This window comes from Lepus europaeus, chromosome 18 (genome assembly GCF_033115175.1).
Source record: "Lepus europaeus isolate LE1 chromosome 18, mLepTim1.pri, whole genome shotgun sequence".
NCBI lineage: Eukaryota > Metazoa > Chordata > Mammalia > Lagomorpha > Leporidae > Lepus > Lepus europaeus.
The window spans coordinates 2,631,874-2,648,629 of record NC_084844.1 but is presented as its reverse complement, the minus strand read 5'-3'; positions in this window follow the sequence as shown (position 1 = coordinate 2,648,629).

Sequence of the window (16,756 nt, the reverse complement as noted above, 5' to 3'; positions counted from 1 at the left end):
GGGCTCCCCACACGGCCTCACCCCTGCTCCCTGCTGGCTCCGGAGCCCTCTGCAGGGCCGGTCCACCCGCAGCCTCTCAGAGTGAATGGTTTTTGAGAGTGGGGCCCCGAAGGAGGAGCCCCTGGGCGGCTCCCTCTGGGAGCCAGGTGGTGGGACCCTGCCTATATGGTGCTGCCTGCCTGGGCCCCGGGACCCTGCCCACAGTGCTGCCCGCCTGGGCCCCGGGACCCTGCCCACGGCGCTGCCCGCCTGGGCCCCGGGACCCTGCCCACGGCGCTGCCCGCCTGGGCCCCGGGACCCTGCCCACGGCGCTGCCCGCCTGGGCCCCGGGACCCTGCCCACGGCGCTGCCCGCCTGGGCCCTGGGACCCTGCCCACGGCATTGCCCACCTGTGCTCTGGGACGCTGCCCATGGCGCTACCTGCCTGTGTCGCAGGACCCTGCCCACGGCGCTGCCCACCTGGGCCCCAGGACCCTGCCCACGGCGCTCTCTGCCTCTGCTCCCGCGTCACCCCCCGCCCCCCCGCCTTGCACACCCGGCTGGAGTGCAGCGGGGGCCTCTTCTCAGCGTTTATGGCGAGCGACCAGAGACCCTCAGGTCCGTAACACTGGCGCAGAACTCACACTGACTGCCCCACCCCAAACACAGACGCCCGGCTGGGGCTGTCCACGTGACAGGCGGTGGGTGGCTGTCGTGGTTCAGATGCCCACATCCGGGGGGGGGCACTGAGGGGCAGCGGCTTAAGCCACCACCTGGGGCACCAGCACCAGTTGGAGTCCCGGCTGCTCTGCGGCCATCCAGCTCCCTGCTGATGCTTCTGGGGAGGCAGTGGAGGACGCCCCAAGTGCTTGGGCCCCTGCACCCACACAGGAGACCCCGAGGGAGTTCCTGGCTCCTGGCTTCAGCCTGGTCTAGCCCCGGCTGCTGTGGTCATCTGAGGAGTGAACCAGCGGATAGAAGATCTCTCTCTGTCTCTCCCTCTCCCTGTCACTCTGCCTTTCAAATAAATAAAAATAAAAAATTTGAAACAAGATGCCCACATCCTAAGTGAGTTCCTGGGTCCTACTCCTGGCTCTGCCTCCTGACCCCAGCTTCTGCTACTGCAGACTCTGGGAGGCAGTGGAGATGGCTCAGGTGACTGGGGCTCCTGCCACCCGCGTGCGAGACCTGGAGTGGGGGCCTGGCCCAGCCGCAGCCGCTGCAAATATTTGGGGCGTGAACCATGAGCATGAGGGCTCTGTCCTGCCTGCCTCTCGGGGACCTTGGGACAGAACAGAACTATCTACGCCGCTTGGTTTCTATTTGCTCCATCCCCCAGGCTAAGACCAGAGCCACGTCCCTCTGTCCCTCTGTGCTGTGTGGGCCCAGAGGGCGGCCCTGCTGCAGGCTGCTCCTCCCACTCCCAGGACGGCCCCAGGAGACCACGGTGCACGCCGGGCAGGGCTGTGGGGCCTGCCCCAGCAGACACTTCTGCCTCCTGACCTGCGCTGGGAGAGCGTGGCCTGGCAGTCGCCTCCTGGGGCTGACCTCATTTGCTTCTGGCTCCTGGGAAGTGGAGAGGCCTCGGGAGCTCCACCACTGGCCATGACCGTCGCAAGAACGCGCTGCACAGAACCGACCTCAGACGCCAGCCTCGGCCCCTTCTGCCCCCGGCCTCCTTGGAAGGCAGACAGGGAGTGGGAGGTTCAGAGCGCTCTTCCCCTCTCCTTGGCCGGGAAGCTCAAGTGCAGAGCGAGGCGTGTCCTGGCGGGGGGCAGGATGGGGCCTGGGGTCTGGGTCGTCGCCCCTACGACCCGAGGAACAGAGCAGGGCTCTGGAGCTTGTCGGGGGCCGGCAGCCCCGGTCTGGTCTCCTGCCTTCCGTACCCGCTGTCCTGGCTCTTTCCCGCACCCTCCCTCAGCAGGACGCAGTGCCCAGCCCAGCCGGGGAGCTGAGCAGGCCTGACCGCCTGGGGCACCCTGAGCAAGCGAGTCCCTCCCCCCCCCCCCGCAGCCCGGGGGCTGGCACCCGGCAGATGCTCCGAGTCAATTAATTAATTCCACAAATATTTACCCGGCCTCCTAGAGCCAGGCTTTGTTCTCTGGCCCTGCCTCTGCCGCCCCTCGGCCGGGCAGGGCTTGTCCTGCTCTCTTCCAGGCCCTGGTGCGGGGAAGCGCCCGTTAACTCTCAATTATCTATGCAAATGGAGTGGAACGCTGCTGATGAGTCACAAGAGAGGGTCCGCAGCCGAGCCTCACCAGAACCTGGGACGCGGGTGCTCTGTCTGCTGGGGTCTACCTTCCTAATGGCGCTTTGTTCCGGCTCCTGCTCAGATGTGGCTGAGCCCACACTGGTGGGGGGGAGGGCGGTGGGCCCTGCCAGGGTGTAGGGACCTGGGGGGCTCTGCCAGGGTGTGGGGACCTGGGGGGTCCTGCCAGGGTGTGGGGACCTGGGGGGCCCTGCCAGGGTGTGGGGTCCTGGGAGGCCCTGCCAGGGTGTGGGGTCCTGGGGGGCCCTGCCAGGGTGTGGGGTCCTGGGGAGGCCCTGCCAGGGTGTAGGGACCTGGGGAGGCCCTGCCAGGGTGTAGGGACCTGGGGAGACCCTGCCAGGGTGTGGGGACCTGGGGGGCCCTGCCAGGGTGTGGGGACCTGGGGAGGCCCTGCCAGGGTGTGGGGACCTGGGGAGGCCCTGCCAGGGTGTGGGGTCCTGGGGGGCCCTGCCAGGGTGTGGGGTCCTGGGGGGCCCTGCTAGTGTGTGGGGTCCTGGGGAGGCCCTGCCAGGGTGTGGGGACCGGGGGGGCCCTGCCAGGGTGTGGGGACCTGGGGAGACCCTGCCAGAGTGTAAGGACCTGGGGGGCCCTGCCAGGGTGTGGGGACCTGGGGAGACCCTGCCAGGGTGTGGGGACCTGGGGAGACCCTGCCAGGGTGTAAGGACCTGGGGGGCCCTGCCAGGGTGTGGGGACCTGGGGAGACCCTGCCAGGGTGTAGGGACCTGGGGGGCCCTGCCAGGGTGTGGGGTCCTGGGGAGACCCTGCCAGGGTGTAGGGACGTGGGGGGGCCCTGCCAGTGTGTGGGGACTTGGGGGGCCCTGCCAGGGTGTGGGGACCTGGGGGGCCCTGCCAGGGTGGGGGGACCTGGGGGGCCCTGCTAGTGTGTGGGGTCCTGGGGAGGCCCTGCCAGGGTGTGGGGACCGGGGGGGCCCTGCCAGGGTGTGGGGACCTGGGGAGACCCTGCCAGGGTGTAGGGACCTGGGGGGCCCTGCCAGGGTGTGGGGACCTGGGGAGACCCTGCCAGGGTGTAGGGACCTGGGGGGCCCTGCCAGGGTGTGGGGTCCTGGGGGGCCCTGCCAGGGTGTAGGGACGTGGGGGGGCCCTGCCAGAGTGTGGGGTACTGGGGGGTGGCCCTACCACAGTGTGGGGACCTGGGGGGCCCTGCCAGGGTGTAGGGACCTGGGGAGACCCTGCCAGGGTGTGGGGACCTGGGGGGCCCTGCCAGGGTGTGGGGACCTGGGGAGGCCCTGCCAGGGTGTGGGGACCTGGGGAGGCCCTGCCACAGTGTGGGGTCCTGGGGGGCCCTGCCAGGGTGTGGGGTCCTGGGGGGCCCTGCTAGTGTGTGGGGTCCTGGGGAGGCCCTGCCAGGGTGTGGGGACCGGGGGGGCCCTGCCAGGGTGTGGGGACCTGGGGAGACCCTGCCAGAGTGTAAGGACCTGGGGGGCCCTGCCAGGGTGTGGGGACCTGGGGAGACCCTGCCAGGGTGTGGGGACCTGGGGAGACCCTGCCAGGGTGTAAGGACCTGGGGGGCCCTGCCAGGGTGTGGGGACCTGGGGAGACCCTGCCAGGGTGTAGGGACCTGGGGGGCCCTGCCAGGGTGTGGGGTCCTGGGGAGACCCTGCCAGGGTGTAGGGACGTGGGGGGGCCCTGCCAGTGTGTGGGGACTTGGGGGGCCCTGCCAGGGTGTGGGGACCTGGGGGGCCCTACCAGGGTGGGGGGACCTGGGGGGCCCTGCTAGTGTGTGGGGTCCTGGGGAGGCCCTGCCAGGGTGTGGGGACCGGGGGGGCCCTGCCAGGGTGTGGGGACCTGGGGAGACCCTGCCAGGGTGTAGGGACCTGGGGGGCCCTGCCAGGGTGTGGGGACCTGGGGAGACCCTGCCAGGGTGTAGGGACCTGGGGGGCCCTGCCAGGGTGTGGGGTCCTGGGGGGCCCTGCCAGGGTGTAGGGACGTGGGGGGGCCCTGCCAGAGTGTGGGGTACTGGGGGGGTGGCCCTGCCACAGTGTGGGGACCTGGGGGGCCCTGCCAGGGTGTGGGGTCCTGGGAGGCCCTGCCAATGTGTGGGGACCTGGGGGGCGCTGCCAGTCTGTGGGGACCTTGGGGGCCCTGCCAGGGCGTGGGAACCTGGTATGGGGGGTGGGCAGAAACCACCCCTCGGCACGGCCCTCTGCCCCTGCCCGGGTGCACTGATGCCCCTGCAAACAAAGCGGCCAGTCCTGGCCTTCTTGGTGTCTGCCCAGGAGGAAGCACACGGCTCCCTCCCTGCTGTGTCACAGCTCTGCCCGGGGCGGGAGGGCTGCACTGGGCGCCAAGAGCCACATCCTCCCTCCCAGGGAGGCAGTCGGCCACACCCCTGCCTGCAGCCCTCGCTCGGGTCCGCTTTGTGTCGCTCTGTCTGCGTGTGCCATCCTTGGCATCTGCTGTGTGCTCTTGGGGCTGGACGCCTATCTGCACTCCGTCTCAGCCCTGAAGCCGTGGGGAGGGGGGTGTATCTGAGCAGGCATCTCCCTGCTCTCTTGTCCAGCAGGGCCCGGAGGGGACACAGCACCAGCCCGGCTCTCCCGACGTCACAGTGGGGAGCCCGACACCCTCGGGACGCCTGGGGTGCCTGGGCCTCCCCCTGCTCACACTGGAGTCTCCGGGTGCTGGGGTCCTGCCCCTGGCAGGGGCTTCCGACTTTCTAATTTACCCTCTGAGCGCCCCGCTCTGTGGCAGGAGGGTGTGGGTGAGCGTCACCTGAAACATAGCAGTGGACACCTAGTCACCAGACCACAAAGCACACGCCCTGAACGGCCCCACCTCCCCGGCCCAGTGCAGGAGCCGATGTGTCTCCAAAGCTGCAGTTAAACTGAAATAAAAGGTGCACCTGCAATCGCCACACTCTGGTGCCCGGAGGCCCCGTGGCTCCCGACGCCGATGAACACATCCCCCTTGCTGTGGGGAGCTCCGGGGGCTGCCCCACCCCGAGGCCCCCATGAACACACCCTCCTTGCTGTGGGGAGCTCCGGGGGCTGCCCCACCTCGAGGTCCCCATGTTTCCTGCTCTGTAAAGTATGGGGGTGGACGTACCCCCACTCCCACCCCAGCACTTGCCCAGGGACCCCTGGGACGGTTGGCAGCCGAAGCAGACTGGAAATCAGATGAGGCAGCCGCGTGGCTTGAGGATGGAGTGGGGTGTGGGGTGCCCCCCGCATGTGGGCCGGCGTCTTTGCCACGGCCACGCCCAGTGAGTCAGGCCACGGGGCTCCCGGGGAAACGCAAAGCCTGAGATGGATCAGCAGGTAGGGGGAGGGTCGGCCGCGTCAGTCCTGCACCCCACCGAGGCTGAGAGCGAGCGCGAGGAGGGGAAGCCAGTCCCCTGGACAGAGGCTGCGACAGAGGGGCCTTGGAGCAGAGCTGGGGGAGCTGCAGAGCCGATGCGTGGACACCTGGGCTCCGCGCCAGCCGCACGCGGGCCAGGCCACGAGGGCTCACACACCACGTCCCTGGGAGTCAGCAAAGCTTTGCTGGGCTGGCAAACACACACATGGACTCGGGAATCCAAACACAAGGGAGGCTTTCCCAGAGAGAACCACGGAGCTGGCAGAGGGCTTGGTGACCCCTGACCCCCAGCTGGTGCGGGGTGAGCTAGAGAGCTCCACCCCTCAGGCAGGGCCACCCACCCAGACCCCCACCCACCCTGCCTCCGGGGGCCTCCCTGGTGAGCGGGAGGCTGGGCCAGCCCGGCCCACTCCCCAGGGTGCACTGTCCTCAGCCCCACTCGCCCGCCCGGTGCTCCCTGCCTCTCCCCTCTCCCGGCCTCCTCGTGTGTGTGTGTGTGCACGTGCGTGTCTCTGTGTGCGTGCGTGTGTGTGGGAAGCCTCACTTCCTCTTCCCCGAAATAAAAACGAAGCGCGATGCATGGAATCATTCCGCCTCGATTTCACTGTGACAGCAACAGAGGCCCGGGCACCGCAGCGCCCGGTGACCCCCAGGAGCTCTGCCCTGGCCTCCAAGTCGGGACAGGTCTGTCCTTGGCCACAAAGTGCGGGAACTTTGGATACTTTAAAAGGAATGTGGCGCACCCATGGGAAGACGGAGACCAGAGACAGCTCTGTTTCCCGCATCCCCGGCGGTGCAAACTCTGCCGGGAGCCAGAAACCGCAGGCCCTGGGCCAGCACAGGGACTGCCCGGCTCTGTCCCTGGTCCTGGCCCTGCCCACGGCCTGCGGGGTCTTCTCCCAGCTCCCGGGCACGGAGGATTTCTGCCCATCCTCCCAGCAGGAGTTGTGCGTCCCCTCTCTGTCCCTGTCTGGGGACCGTCGTGCTGTGGAACCTGTGAAAATGCCCCTGAGTGTCTACCACATCCACCCCACGGTGACCGTGTCCCCCACGGGGCTGGAGGCGGCCCGCCTCTAGGCTGTGCTCCGGCTCTGCCCACCAGAGGGCGCGGATCCCACCCCCCCCAGCCTGGGGCAGACTTCACTTCCCTGGGGTTGTGGCAAGCTGTAGGGCCTCCCCTCCCCAGGCGGAGCCCCCTCCCCGCTCCCGCTCCGAAGCAGCTGTCTCACGCCCCTCCTCTCCGCTCAGGACTGTCTCAGCCCCCTGGGCGACACCCGTCTGGGATATCAGCAGTGCCCCCCACGGCAGCAGTGAGACTCCCCCGGCGCGGGGGTGCAGTGGGGGAGGGGAGCTCAATGCCCCCGACATCCCCGTGGGTGGGGTGCACGAGGCTCCCTCCAGCTGCTTGATCTGCTGGGGCTCCCCTGTCCCCAGCAGAAGGGGAGGAACCTGGGGACCGCGGTGGGACCGGCACCAGGCTCAGGTCAAGCACCAGGCCTGGAAGCCCCTCACGGGGGGGGGGGGGGGGGGCGGAGCTTCGCAGCCTCAGCAGTTTCCCAGCTCAGCCCCGGCAGGCTCAGGCCGCCCTGGGCGAGGCTGGCTGTCCACACCCCCGTGGTACACAGGGGCAGAGGGACACCCAGGCATAGGACTCGCCCAGCATCACCCAACATGAGCCCCCGCAGCCGAGACCACCTGGGCGCCGCCTTGCTCCAGCCGCGGCTGTGCGCAGGGGCCCCGAGGGGCCAGGGCCTCGCCGAGCGCACACTGTGTTTCTGCCCTGGGGGTTTCCTGCTCCTGCCATGTGGAGCACCTGCTGTAGCCACTCGGCCACACGACACATGGAGAACCGGGAAGCAAGGGGGCCCAGTGTGGCATCCTTGGCTGGTGGGAGCGAGGACACTGCCCTCAGGGGACGAACCCCTTCCCTGGGCGTCCTCTTGCACCCCTCGAGGTGGGCTTCTGACCAGGCATGGCGGGGGACCTGGCAAACAGGCTGCGAGAGAGGCACCTGGCTCCGCCGTGGCTGTGCCCGTGGTCTGGGGCACGGCAGTTACGAGGACCATGGCAACAGCTGGCTTCTGTTAGAGGCTTCGGAAGCTCTGGAGAACGGCAGTCCCGGGTTAGCCGACTACTGTGGACATCTGACTTGCTGCCCAAAGCGCCACGAGACGCGTCACTCTCCCTCAGCAAACTCAGCCTGGGGAGCAGAACCCGAAGTCTTTGTGTCCCACGCACCTGCTGAGCCCTCTGGGCTGGCAGCAGCAGCAGCCCCTGCCCGGTGTTGGCCCTGGTCACCTGGATGGCCTGCTGAGGCCTCCACCCTCCCCTGAGGCCGCAGAGCAGCAGCCAGAGCCAGGGCGCGGCACAGGCTAAGGGGGAGGAAGCCGGGGGCAGCGATGTGGGGGCAGGAGAAGGGGTGGAGGCCGCGAGGAGCTGCGCTGGAGGCAGAACCCACGTCCAGATGGGAGAACTGGAGAACCGACAGATGTGCGGGGCCACCAGCAGCCCCTGGAAGCGCAGCTGTCGGTGGCCTTGGGTAGTGAGGCCGAGGCTGAAGGCCCCTTGGTGGAGAATGGACGAAGGGGTCAGAAGGCCGGGGTGGCGGTGGGAGAGCCTGCGAGCACCCTGCTCCCAGGAGGCCCCGGGGCCTCTCTCTCAGGGAGAACCCCCCGTCCCCCCGCTGTGTGTGGTGCTGCTAACTGGGGCGTCCAGGCGGCTGGTTTAGCCATCAGAGGGAAGCCTGGTGTACATGCCGGGACGGTTGGTGGGGTCTGACGACGGTCAGGGGTGTGACTGCAGGGCCAGAGGCTGACAATGGAGCTCCTGGCGACGTGACAGACTGAACGCCGACAAGGGAGCTGCTTGATTTGCACAACCAGAAAAAAGCAAGAGCTGGCGAGCAGACAGATGGACGGACGTGTGCGTCCCGACGGACGGCCGCAGGGCACCACCCGGCTCCAGGTCAGAGCACCGCCCAAGGCAGACAGCAGGGGGGACACGGACGCTTAGCAGACACCCTGACACCCACACAGCAGGTGAGCAGAGGACACACGGACGGGGCTGGAACACACCGTGCCTGTCAGCAGAGGCCAGAGAGGGAGAGGACGTCCTGACCCCCGTCCACCTGACCCCAGGCCCAGGAGCATCCTCGTGTCTCTCCTCTGGTCCCCGGGATGCGACATGGAGAGTGGGCTTGATACACGGCGTAAGCCCCATGTGGGTTTCCTGACCTGGGTGGGGAGCTGCGTGGGAGTCCAGGCAGACCCCAGAACCCCTTGCTTCAAGAGCAGACCGGACAAAACAGCACCACCCAGTGTGTCTGCACTGCACACAGTGTGTCTGCCATCAGATACTCAAGGGAAGCGGGGAGGGAGGCGCCCACCCCACCCCATCCACGGCTCAGGACCCCCGGACGTCGGAGGAGTCACGGTAACCATGGAGCAAGCTCCCGTCTTCACTGGACCAGCTCAGCTCAGCCTGGGGGCTGGGTCTGTGGCGGGCACGTGGGAGCCCCCGTCTGTAACGGGAGTGAAATGCAGTTGGCTCTCCCACGGGGAGGACAGCGACTCGCTTCCCTGGCCCGGCCCGGGCTGGAGCCGTTCTCTCGCTCTGGGTCACAAGGAAGTCTGTGGGGGCGTCCACGGCTGGGACATTCAGAGGCCGTGAGGCTTCGGAGGACCACATGGGCGGGAGACACGAGTGGGACGTGCACGCAGCAGGCACCGCGAGAGCAGCTCCCAGGGGGACTGTGGCTCCCACACGGTGGCGGGGTCAGGGCCAGGCTTCCTGGAACACGCCTCCAAGTCCACAGCAAAGCAACAGTGGCCAAGGCAGGGGCCCAGGACCCCGTGGTAGCGAATCATCCCCTTGGAATCCCCCTCTGTGCAGCATCCCCAGAGACCACCAGCTTTGAGGGGGCAACAGGACAGGCCTAGCATGGACCCCTGGAACGGGTGAGGCCACCGCCACCTTCAGGGCTCAGCCACGGGTTGCACGCAACGTGGGGTACAGGAGGTGGGCTGTCTCCGACACACCTTGCGCCCGCCTTGCCTCCCCGTGCCACCCCAGCCTCTGCTGTCCCCGGCTGAGCTGACAGCACCTGGCCCTCCTGAGCCCCAGGGCTCTGCCTCCTCCAGGCCAGCCCGACGCGGGGGCACAGTCCCTCACAACAAAGCCCTGACCAGTGGGATTGGCGGCGGGGGTGGCTCCCTCCTCTGCCCCCAGCATGGAGGAGGACCGCTGCTGGCCGGCGCCCCCGGCTCTGCTCTGCTTCCCATAGCACTCCTGCCAGCCTGGGTTCCTTCAACTCGCTTCCCAAAATAACCCTCTTGTGTCTGGGCCCCGTTGCAGCTCCACTTCCGGCGGGAAAAATCTAGACCAAGACAGCCAAGAATGACAACCCAAGGTTTCCTAGGCCACGGGAAGAGACGCAGGTTTGTTCCCTGGCCGGCTGCACAGCGGCGTCCCTGTGTCCACGTGCTGGCTGGGCTGCGCGTGCCCCTGCGGGGTTTCCCCTGTAACTTAGCAAGCAGGGACCAGCGTGGCCGTCCCCACCAGAGACCTAATGAGCTCCCTGGACTGGAGCAAACACTCGCCCACGCCCCCCCACTGCAGTGGCAGGTGCAGCGGGACACCTCCGCCCCGTGTGCCAGGCTCACTGCTGCTGACACCCGAGCAGCCCACGATTCGCCCCCTGCTCCGGGGCCTGAGTCACACACAGCCTGGTGCTGCCCCTCCCCCACGCCCGGGACGGGCCCCTCGTGGAACCAGCGTCCCTTGCAGACCCCACAGGGAGCTTCCCAGGCTGGGAGCTGGGGCCCTGGGCCGTGGGATGTGAGGTCAGGATGGGGGTGGGGGAGATTTCTTGGGACCACACCCTGGGCCTGCCCCCTTTCCCTTCCAGCCCCAAGTGTCCCTGAGGGGGCCATCGCCCGTCTCCTAGTGCCCTCGGGGAGGCCCTGCCTGCGCGGAATCTCCCTGTGGCCACCTGGAAGCCCCGGTGCACCCCCGGGGGCCCTGGGCGCCCCTGTGTGTGCTGCTTCCTCTCCACGTTTCTTCCTCTCTTCTTCCTGCCCCCTCCCCGTCCCCTCGCTACCCCACCCATCAGTGCCTTGCCGCTCTGTTTTCCAGCCCCTGGGGCTAGCAGTCCAGGCGGCCAGTGGGGTGGACGGCGGCCCTGTCCCACCAGCCCTCGGGCTGGGCTCACTCCCTCTCCCTGCTGCCGCTCCAGAACTCTTATTTACAGTCTCTGCAGAGAGTCCTGCAGCCGCTGCGGTCGAGCGCGGCCAGGCGGGCACAGCGCAGCCCAGCTGCTGCCGGGCGCCGGCCCTCGGTGTCGGCCCTGCCCTCTGGCTCCCGGGACGGAGTCCCTTGCGCCAACATCCTGCCCATCGGGTCTCAAGGCTGCCTAATACCCCACCGAGCGGCTGTGGTGTAAGGCACCGAACCGCTACCTGGCTGTGGCACAGGTGGGTGACAGCTGGCGGGGTCGCTCCTGCCGGTATAAATAGCCCAGTTCTTCAAGCTTCTCTGTTCTCTTGAATTATTTCCCACAGTTGTGTTCCCAGGAGTGGACTGCGCAAAGGGCCGTGAGGCTCTGGTACGTTCTGCCCGGGGTGCCCTCTGGGAACACGGGGCCGGGGTGCGAGGGAGCCCCACCTGCCTGCCACCAGCCGGGGCGCACGGGCCTGGACAGAGGCTTCTGGGCCCGGCCAGGGTGTCCAGTTCTGGAGCCTCCTCCAGCCTTCTCCAGGGCCCGGGGTCTCAGTCCTGGCAGGCAGGGCACCCCGACACGGGCTGGTGCGGAGTGGGGGGCTCCTGTGATGGGAGAAGGACAGGGCTTCCACTGTAGACCCCGCCAAGCCGGCCTCTGCCACGTGTCCACCCCCGGCTGCTGACGAGCCACGGCCGGCCAGGAGGAGCCAAGGGGTCCTGACCGCAGCCTCTTCTCCTCACTCAGCTTCGGGATCCACGGCGCAGCTGGGGTCAGCTGCAGGTGGACACTGGTGTGTGCTGGGCCCCAGGGTCCTGCCCCCTGCCCAGGCACTCCCCCCGTCCACCACCACCCAGGATGTCTGCTTCCCAGCGTCAGACCCAGGAAGGCAGAGCTCCACGTGCTGGCAGGGCTGGGCCCCCAGTTCCTCTCTAGCGCTCTGGCCCCAGTGTCCCTCCCCACTGTTGGGCAGGGCATCCCCAGTGCCGTCCCCAGGGCCTCGGCGGCTCTCGGTGGAGGCACCACCTTGTCCACCCTCGCTAAGCACCTGCTGGGCACCCACGTTGTTCCAGGCTCACTGCTGGGCACAGGGGCTTGGGGGGAGGGCAGACAATGCCGATGAGGCTGAGACCCTGGGCGGGGGGGGGGGCTCCCTCACCAGGCCCCAGGTGTTTGTGGGGCTCTCCCTCTGGAATCCAGCTGCATCGGGGGACTGACCGCCACCAAGGACCATGGCCCTGTCCCAGGGCCCTGGGCTGTGCAGGGAAGTGGTCCAGACCTGTCGACCCCCATCCGGGAACCTGCGGTTAAGAGGTGCTCAGGGCCCGTAGGTTCCGCAGGGCCCGAGGCTGGGCTGGGCCTCTCTTCTCGCCCTCATTTAGGAGACTCGCCCCTGCCCCTCCTGCACCCACTCAGCCTCAGTGGGGAGGGGCTGCACCAGGGGAGCCCTGCCGGCCGAGCCCAGCCCAGCCCAGCCCAGCCCAGCCCAGCCCAGCTGCCCCCCCTGGCCTCCTGAGCCTGGGACCCTCGGCCGGCCACGAGGTTTCTGGTTTCCCCTTCCTGTTGGACCCCCGGAGGGGTCACCTGCTTTGAGGGTCAGCCCCGGCCCCACTCCTCGCACTGCCCCCTCGCTCGCCTTGCTCAGCAGATGAGCTCAGAGTGGCTGGTTCCTCGCAGGAGATACAGGGACCCCGGCCTCCTACAGCCGTGGGGGTGACTGCCGTGACCCCAGGCCCGGCTCTCTCCGCCCAAGCACCCCCAAGAACCCCCGATTCCAGGTCATGTCCCCTCTTGCCTCGAGAGAGAGAAGCAGCCTTGGAAGGAAGGGGAGGGACAGGACGCAGCCCCGCCCACAGGCCCTGCCTCTCCTCTGGGACCCTGGGACACAGGAGCATTCCTATCATTCATTGTGGACCAGGACAGCGCGCAGACAGGGGCTGTGCGGGCAGCTGGGCCCAGGTGGCCTCCTGCACTCACAGGAAGTGCGACCGCCAAGCCCATCACTCCCACCCTCTGCGGCCCGAGCCTTGGCTTCTTCAGTCCCTCCAGGCCCCGCCCAGACCCATGTGAGCCCAGGATCCTCCTGGCCCGGGCCAGCGGGCACCCCCTCCCCTGCCTCCGGGTGGATTCCTGGGCTTGCTCCTCCGGCAAGCATGCTCTCGGCCAGTGCTGGTGGGGACTGCTGACCCCGAGGGCCACCGCGTGCCCAGCACAGGGCACGGACCCGGCACCGCCCACAGCGAGGGGCTGGGCTGAGGGGGAAGCCGCCTCGCCTCTGCTTACCACCCCTGCCCCTGGCACATCTGGGGACATTTGTGCCCCCGGGACAAAGCACTCTGTGAACTTGACATTGCAGATGGGGGAATTCTGGACGTGGAGGAAGCCATGGCCCCCGAGACGGCCTTCTCCTTCCCATGGCGGCTCCCACGGATGCTCGCTGGACTAACCGAAAGGCCTTCCCAAAGGCCCTCAGTCACCCTCTATGTGGCTCTGCCCAGTGCCCAACGGGGAGGGGCTCAGGACACGGCCAGGAGTGAGTTGAGCCCCTTCCTGGACGACCTGCATTTCAAACTGGTTTCTTGGCCCCGGTCAAGTCCACCCTTGGGCCTCCGTGTGGCCGTGTGTTTGTCGTGGGCATGAACAAATGGGTAGTTTTATGAGTTTGGATAAACTGACACGGCCACGTGGGTGCCTCACGTGGGATGGCGCATGCCCTCCTCACTGGACAGGCTGGAGCCGCTGCCCAGAGGGCCCGAGACTGGCGGGGGAGATGTGCATGGCGGGGTGGACACTTGTCTTGAGAAAAGTGTCACAAAACCCTTTGGATGTGACCGAGACAAGGCTGCTGGCCGGCCCTGGTTGGTTGCGAAGGAGCAGACGGGGGGGTTGGGGACCAGGGGCCACTTGGGGGCAGGGCCAGGGGAGGGACATCCGGGGTCCTGCAGGAGCAGAAAGGGGCTGCCCTTGCAGCTCCCTCGGGGGAGGAGGCCAGGCTGCCAGGCAGGGGTGAGGCTGGCCCTGGATCAGGTGAGGCCGTTCTGGGCCCAGCAGAGGGGAGGCTGGACTCCTGGGGGCCCCCAACCCCAGGAAGCCTAGGAAAGGCACCCTCATTAGAAGGCTTTTTAAATGCAAAGACAGGATATTAGCGTGCAAACAGCTTCTATTACTCCAGGGCAAACTGTAAAAAACATAATATTTATAGAAAACCTCATTCAGCCCTGTTTGTTCTCTACGCCTGCCGTAATTACGCAGGTCTGCAGCCCTTTGCTGGGAGCCGCCCCCCCCCCCCCCAATGCTCCGGCTGCCTCCCACTGCCCGGCAGGGCAGGCTCTCTGTGGCTACAGCGCCAGACCCCGGGCTTGCCCGTGGCTGCAGCCCCCACCACCCCGGAGTCACCCACACGTGTGACCTGTGCGAGGCACCTGCACACGCTGTGCCGGGCCCAGGACACGTGGCCACCAACACCCTCCCTTTGTTTTCTATGCTCTGTGGGTACCTGCCCCACCTCGCTCCCCCGGGACTCCCACGGCCCCCACATCTGGGCAGGGGGCATGAGAGGGAGCCGGCAGACTGAGCGAAGCCCTCAGTGGGGGCGGAACTGGGCTTCGGAGGCCAACCCATCACATCAGACAGGGCCAAGGAGAAGCGGTGGGTGGGGGCATGGCAGGAGCGCACCCCTTGGGGCAGTCGGGTCCTACGTGGGCTTGGGGGCTGGGCAGCCCCGACACGGGCACAGCCCTCTCTCAGCCAGGCTTTCCTCCCCGCTAGGCCTGACGCGAAGTGGCAGGGTGTCTCGGCACCCGTGCACCCTGTCCTGCCCGCGGCGCTGGATCCGCCCCAGTTCTGGCACAGCTGCACACAGAGGAGCCATCCGGGGGATGCCAGGCCCCTGCCCCTGGCATCGGGTCCACTGCCCAGACCCTCGCAGCCCGTCCCCCTAGAGCCCCCTGGTCTCTCTTCCTGGTGGGGGTTCTGGGTAGTCAGTGCATAGACAGAGGTGCCCCCAAGGAGGCAGAGGTACCCCTGGGGGCCAGCTCCCTCACCTGTGCCCAGACCCTGCTGTGCTGGGGCCGGCCTCTTGGCCCCCACCGTCCCCTTCACGACGACAGGACTCGTCGGCCACGACTTTGTCAACTTTGAGCCAGGAGCAACAAACTGCCCTTGGCAAATCACATCATGTGAGGGGGAGGCATGTGGCCAGCTGGTGGCCTTGGCCACAGGGCAGCTGGGGACAGGAGGGAGGGCAGGTGGGGGGGCCTATGGGACTGTGGCTTCGGAGCCAGCCCCTGGCCAGGCCCCGTCCTGCCTGTTGGGTCAGACTCACTCACTTAGACACACATGCACACACCCTACATGTGTACACACACATCACACACGTGTACACACAGTGCGCTCAGACACACATCACAACCCTACATGTGTACGCACACATCACACACGTGTACACACAGTGCGCTCAGACACACATCACAACCCTACATGTGTACACACACATCACACACGTGTACACACAGTGCGCTCAGACACACATCACACACCCTACATGTGTACGCACACATCACACACGTGTACACACAGTGCGCTCAGACACACATGCACACACCCTACATGTGTACACACACATCACACACGTGTACACACAGTGCGCTCAGACACACATCACACACCCTACATGTGTACGCACACATCACACACGTGTACACACAGTGCGCTCAGACACACATCACACACCCTACATGTGTACGCACACATCACACACGTGTACACACAGTGCGCTCAGACACACATCACACACCCTACATGTGTACGCACACACAGTACACTTAGACACACATGCACACACACATACACACACACGCACCCCCAGGCCTCTCCTCCTCTCAGCTCAGCCCACTTTATGAGAACAATGGTTCTTCCCTCCCAGCCCCCTACTCTGCAGAGGGAGGAGGGGGCTCTCTTCCTCCCAGAGCCTCCTGGGCTTCTGTGCTCAGAGCTCTGGGGGTGCTGGCTGGGGGCTCACATCTGTGTTTCTGTCATTGTCCCTGGATCCAGTTCCCACTGTAGCTGAGAGAGATGGGGAGAGGAGAGAAGCTGGGTGGGGGAGGAGGGAGAGGGAAGGGGAGGGGGAGGGGGAGGTGGGGCTCAGGGGGTGTGGCCTGGGGTTGGTACAGGCAGTCACAAGTTTGCCCAGGGTTCGTCCCAGCTTTTCCTGAGTCCCTCACCAGGCACTTCTGGAACCCTGGGCCCAGCCCCCTCTCCCTGTGACTGAGGCCCCCTGGGAGTCTGCCCTGCAGCTGGGGCTTCCCGTCTGGGGACACCCAGCACTAACATTTCCACCCCAGATCTGCCCCAGGGCGGTGCCACGCATGGTACGTACCCAAAAATACATCATCATTTCAGAACCACCGCTGCGGGGCAGGCTGCCGGGAGGGGGCGGAGACCCAGCCAGGGAGCAACGGGCATGGGGCCAGGTGGGGTCAGCCCTGCGTTGGCCACTGGCCGGGGCTTGGGTGGCTGTCACTTGCAGCTATCTGAGAGGAGCCACTGCTTTCGCTGCCTCCCGTTCGCTCCGTTCCCTGGCTCTGCCTCTCTCTCGGTTTCTCTCCCTGGGTTGTGCAGCTCCAAGGCCCCCATCAGGGGATCCTGGCCCGCACGGCCCGGCCCAGTCATTCCCGCTGCCAGGCGCTGAGCTGAGCTGAGCTCCCGCACTGGATCGCCAATCTGGGCACCCGGGGAAGGACATCGGGGGGCAAACCTCCCGGCCTAGCAGATCTCGGAGACATGGAGATGGGGGCCCCAGGAGCCTCGTCCGAAGACAGAAAACACAAAGTGGGGGCAGGGGATGGGGGTCTGCCTGGGACCCCAGCCAAGTCTGGGGCAGCAGAAGGAGGAGGAGGGTCCCCTGGAGCGTGAGCCGACCGAGGATGAGGTGAGCCAGCCGGGCCGGGGGCTGAGTGATCTCGGGGTGCAGCAGG